Genomic DNA, 6,594 nt, shown 5'->3' with positions numbered 1-6,594 from the left:
AATTGGTAAGGAATTGTTCGCATATCGGGATATCCGATTTCATTCTGATGGAAATGTTTTACAACGGCCTTCAATAGATCAACGCAAGCAATTACTGATGCCTCCGTAGATTAGAGATTATGGAAAAACATACACTGAAGCCCAAGTTCATCCTGACTGCAAGCTCCGGAATATGATGAACTGGAGATGTGACGGAGGAAAGCTTTTGGAAAAATGAAGAAGAAAATATTAATGCCATGTCTTCGATACAATGGGACAACTTTGGCTGCCCAGATGGCCGCCTAGGTGACCGTCCTCTTCCTACAATCATGGCCACTTAATCAAGGTCCCTCTCCCAAGTCAGCCACAACCAATGCGCGGCACAATGGCCACCATAAACTTGCGTCCCAATGTGGAGGCCATGCGGTGAAGATGCCACAACCCGCGAACAAGTGTGTGCTATCTAGAATAATCCGTACAAACAGTAACACTATAATCTCTGGTTGGCAGACATCACTCCTAACTCGGTTATGGAGAAACATAAGCCAGGTTGGCTGAGAGTAACCATCACAACAGCAAACTCACGAGAATCGAGGAAAACCCTGCACCTTATTCAACAAAACCAGAATCAGGTCATCAGAGACCAACCCAAAACCAACCATTCTTCCTCAAACACCCTGGGAAATTCACTTTGGAGTCCCTGTTCAAGCAATTACATTGAGAAAAAATGGATGTTTATGTAGTCACAGGTGCTTCAATTTTAGAAACTTGGAAGATCCAAGTTGCACTGGACGGTTTACCTGTTGATTTACTGCGGGTGCCTCATTATTGTTGTTGTTTTCTGCCATATTCACTCTTCTACGCCTTGCTCTGTTTTGGCATGCCCTTGCGCGAAAAGTACGCTCGATCTCTGGGTCAGCTTCGAATTCTGGATCAGTTCCAGTACTCATAAACCATCAGCCTGTTCTTCGCGTTACACAGACAGTACAAAGAGATCTGTTATGCAAAATATCACAAACGTACTCAACACTAACCGTTACCAATCCCCGGCAACGGTTCCATAAACTTGGTGACATAAAAATGGATTTCTTTTTATGCATGCACTGTGCCATAAACTTGACATGGTATTTTTATATCTTACAGCATGTGAACATATATGAATATGAATGAATGAACAACAAGCTCATGTTGCCATAAACTTTTCATGCTAAAAATGGAGATGGAACATGGATGTTTTGTTATCGCTTATGCACACTACTTCTAAATATACGTTGTTAATGATATGCTTGTAGTATGCGATAAAGTAATGCATGTCACAAGTTTCCTTGCGCTGAAACTAAGTATAATTCCAATGCAAGTTTCTCAGAATAATCCGAGGTCAAACATAGGGATTGTTTTCGTTAATGTGCTACTTTTGTGATACATGTGACCGGTTTTTACAATTTAATAAAGAATGGTTGTTTATACATGAATATAAAGTGCGATGAAATAAAATTGCATTGTTAAAATAAAATTGCGTTAATAAGTAAAATCCTAAACTAATATGATACAAGATATAAGATACATGATACGCGATACTGAGGTCGAGACTGACTGTGAAGTTATACAAAGGATCATGGTATGCGATGACAAGTCTTTATGAATGAATCAGAAATAGAAAGAATAAATAGTAAAAACATCGCAAGTTTGTTAATTGCGTTAAAGATGAAACTAAGGTTCCGTTTTCCCTTGGCGTACACCTCTAGATGATCGGCCGCGTTCCCATATCTCCATGGTGAAACAAGGATGAACGTGATGAATGCATGGTTGCTTCCATCTCTGGAAGTACTTCTCGCTTTAGTTAACACATTCTTCCAACTCTCTCTCGATAGGCGGAATAACATCTTCACTTCTGCTCTCACAGGTGAAGATGCCATCGAGCATGCTTTAGCTAAACATAATTAATTTACTTGCTTAATTCTTGCTAATTATCCAGGGAATTAGGAAAACATCATGGAGAAAATGGATTATGGATGAATGGAAATAGACAGAGAGATGATGATGGTAATGATCATAACATTTAATACTAAGATTAAGCGTTCGATACATGGTGTGAATGAAAGATTAAGAAGATGAATACAAATGATGAAATAGAGATTTAGAGACAAATACAGAAAGAGTGTCAACGTCTTGACACAGATCTGAATGGAGATTATGCTTGCCGGCGTGTGGAAGTAATGGAGAGGAGAACTTCCCTCTCAGGCTTGCTCTTCTAGTAGAAATGATCGTCGTATAGAGCTTTAACGACGGGGGTTGGAAGGATTCTTTGCTCGGAGACTCACCTCTCGGCCTTGTCTCGTGGTTCTTCCCAGATCTACTCTGAAAAGCGCTTTAGACCAGTCTCTCTCTCAGAGATCAGTATATACACCTTTCTATGTATTCAAGTATATATTTCAATGAAATTGCATAAGCTATTTATAGGCGAAGCTTGACTCTTTGCATTGTGGTCCCCACTGTATGGTTAAGGTAGTTCCTGAAATGGTGGAGTGAATATTCCTTCTGTTACGCAATCAATCCCATCAGAAATGCACAACTGACAGCTGTGCATGCATTAGAATCCTCTGCAAATGCATTGCTCTTTACATCTTCGATCTATCTCCGCATGCAGTGCTGTTTTTTATTACCGCATGCGGTTGAAATTGCGTTGATCAAAAAGCTTTTGATCGATTGTCGCATGCACCGTCATTGCATTGATCATCATTTCATTCCTAAATGATGGGCGCAATTCGAAGTAGATGCATTGTTCATTTTATATTTGAGCCATGAACGCATGCGGTGACTGATTTCCTTCAAAACAGAACTGAAACATTCTATTCTACAATCACAATGGTGTTAGTGAGTGTATTGACGACATTTTATAATTCTCGCATTTCTTAGCCAATTTCCATACTATTGACGCAACTTTTCTTCCTTTTAGCCACAATATCTAAATAAAAAAGTATAAATAACTTGTATTTTTACAAGTTATCAACGATCAGATAGCTTACCTAAACGATCGTAGTGTGTGCCGAGTTTGCTAAACGATCGTATACCTTTTCCTAAACGATCGTCCAGTAAAACCTACACGATCGTGTAGTTTCTCCTAAACAATAAGCATCGTGCTATACGATAGCACCTTTTTCCTTCCCACTTTGCTTATTCTCCTACACGATCTGTGCTTCCTCCTTCCTCTACTAAATTCACCAAAGACCACGCTTTGGGTTCTCACTCCGAGAATACCTGGGGCTCTTTCCTGGTGGTGTCGTCTCGCTGCGTTCGTGCTTGTGTGGTTGTTGGTGCTGCTGTGTGGACGCTGCTGCTGGGCATTGGTAGATCGCGTGGAGGTTTCCGCTGCGTTGAGTTCTAAAGATTGAAGTCTGTCTTCAATTGGTATGACAACTCTCTCCCTCGTTTATTTCTTATCCATAGCATGCCGATAATTACTATTTGTTTGCATAATTGTGCGTTTGAATGTATAATATGTATTTTGGTCATGGTGAGATCGGAGCGATCCGAACGCACTCATGGAACTCTTCGGTAAGAGATCCTTCAACTTGTACATGTTAAAACCAACTGAGTTCAACGCTGTTTTGAACATAGAGATGTTTAAAACTCTTGGGACTCATAAGAAGAGGAAGATTTCTCCAAATTCCTATCTTTGGCACTTGAGACTGGGTCACATAAAACTCAACAGCATTGAGAGATTAGTTAAGAACGGTCATCTAAATAAGTTGAAAGACAGTTCATTACCACCACGTGAGTCCTATCTCGAGGGTAAAATGACAAAAAAATATTTTTCTGGAAAAGGTCTTAGAGCTAAAGAACCCCTAGAGCTAATTCACTCAGACCTTTGTCGGCCTCTAAATGTTAGAGCGAGAGGAGAGTATGAATATTTCATCAGTTTTATAGATGATTATTCAAGGTATGGGCACATTTACCTAATGCACCAAAATTCTGAAACTTTTGAAAAGATCAAAGAGTATAAGGTTGAGGTTTAAGATCAATTAGGTAAAAAGATTAAAATACATCGATCGGATCGAGGTGGTGAGTATATGGACATAGAACTCCAGAACTGTTTAATAAAACATGGAATTCAGTCTCAATTCACAGCCTCTGGCACACCTCAGCAGAACGGTGTGGTTGAAAGGAGAAACAGAACCTTGTTGGACATGGTTCGTTCCATGATGAGTTAAGGTCAGTTACCAAATTCTTTTTGGGGACACGCAGTTGGGACTGCGGTGTATATTTTGAACATTGTTCCCTCGAAAAGTGTTTTTGAAACACCTTACAAGCTCTTGATGGGACGTAAAGGAAATTTACGTCATTTTAGGATTTGGGGTTGTCCAGCACATGTGTTGGTGCAAAATCCTAGAAAGTTGGAACACTGTTCAAAAGTGTGCCTATTTATAGGCTACCCAAAAGAAACAAAAGGTTGTTTCTTTTATCACCCTCAGGAAGATAAAGTGTTTGTATCGACAAATGCAACCTTCCTGGAGTAAGATTATATAAAGAACCATCAACCTCGCAGTAAGCTAGTAATAGAAGAAATGTCCAGAGAAACGACAAATGCATCAATAAGTGTTGTTAATCGAGCAGGTCGCTCAACAAGAGTTATTGATAGAGTAGGTCCATCAACAAGAGTTGTTGATGAAACTGATACTCCACATCATTCTTAAGAGTTGAGAGTGCCTCGTCGTAGTGGGAGGGTTGTGCAACAGCCTAACTGGTACATGGGTTTAACTGAAACTCAACTCATCATACCAGATGATGGTTTAGAGGATCCATTGTCTTTTACTCAAGCAATGAATGATGTGGACAAAGACCAATGGATTAAAGCCACGGACCTTGAAATGCAATCTATGTATTTCAATTCTGTCTGGAATCTTATAGATCAACCAGAAGGGGTAAAACCCATTGGTTGCAAGTGGATCTATAAGAGAAAAAGAGACTAAGCTGGTAAGATATAGACCTACAAAGCTAGACTTGTGGTAAAAGAGTTTACCCAAAGAGAGGGGGTAGAAGTTGAAGAAACCTTCTCTTCAATTTTCATGATAAAGTATATTAGAATACTCTTGTCCATAGCCACATTATATGATTATGAACTATTACAAATTGATGTCAAGAAAACTTTTCTGAATGGCTATCTTGAAAAGAGTATCTATATGTCTCAACTAGAATGGTTCATACAACAGTGTCAAGAGCAAAAGTTTTGCAAGTTTATTCGATCTAGTTATGGATTAAAACAAGCTTCTAGATCCTGGAATATGAGATTTGACGCTACGATCAAATCTTATGGCTTTGAACAAAATGTTGGTGAACCCTGTGTATACAAGAAAATTGTTAACAAAACTGTCGCTTTTCTAGTGTTGTATTTTGATGATATTATACTCATTGGGAACGAGGTAGAATATCTAGCTGATGTTAAGAGATGGCTGTCACAGTATGTTCTTGGAATCCAAATAGTTCGGAATCGCAAGAATAGAACATTGGCATTATCTCAAGCATCTTATATAACAAGACGTTGTCTAGGTATAAAATGCAAAATTCCAAGAAATGATTTTTACCTTTCAGGCATGGAATTCAACTATCTAAGGAATAGAGTCCTAAGACATCTCAAGAGGTTGAGGAGATAAATCGAATTCCATATGCATCTACAGTTGGGAGCTTGATGTATGCAATGTTGTGTACTCGTCCCGATATATGCTATGCCGTAGAAATTGTCAGTAGATTTCAGTCCAATCCTGGTCATGACCATTGGACTGCTGTTAAAAACATTCTCAAGTATGTTTGGAGAACGAGAGATTATATGTTTGTGTATGGTGCTAAGGATTAGATCCTTACTGAATACATTGATTCTGACTTTAAGACCGATATTGATTAAAGGAAATCAACTTAGGGATCAGTATTCACTCTTAACATAGGAACAGTTGTGTGGAGAAGCATCAAGCAGAGTTGTATTGCAGACTCCACAATGGAAGCTGAGTATGTAGCTGCAAGTGAAGCAACAAAAGACGCAGTATGGCTCAGAATGTTCCTGACAGATCTGGAAGTAGTTCCTAATATGCATTTTCCTGTCACTCTCTATTGTGACAACAGTGGAGCAGTTGCATATTCAAAGGAACCACGAAGCCATAAAAGGGGAAAGGATATTGAATGGAAGTACCATCTCATAAGGGAGATTGTACACAGAGAATTCGTAACAGTCACCTAAATTGCTTCCAAAGACAACTTAGTTGATCCATTTACGAATTCCCTCTCGGCTAAAGTGTTTGAGGGTCACCTAGTAGGAATAGGTCTATGAGTTTTGTATCACTAGGGCAAGTAGGAGAATATATGGGTATTGTAATGGGCTAGTTTATATTCTCTCCATGTAAACTCAACCGTGTATATATATGTTTATATTGATCCACTAGAGTTTTAGTCCAAGTGGGAGTATTGTTGGGTTTTATGTAAGCCCTCTCTTCTTCTAATATTTCTTAGAATATTAGGAAGCATATAATTGAGATTGAACTCGGGGATTCGAGATAAAATTTGATGTGGATCTCTTGTTAAGATTTATAATTAAAAAGTGGATCTCTTATTAAGATTTATAATTAA

Source organism: Benincasa hispida, chromosome 2 (genome assembly GCF_009727055.1).
Source record: "Benincasa hispida cultivar B227 chromosome 2, ASM972705v1, whole genome shotgun sequence".
Lineage (NCBI taxonomy): Eukaryota > Viridiplantae > Streptophyta > Magnoliopsida > Cucurbitales > Cucurbitaceae > Benincasa > Benincasa hispida.
Note: the sequence above shows the minus strand (reverse complement) of the source record.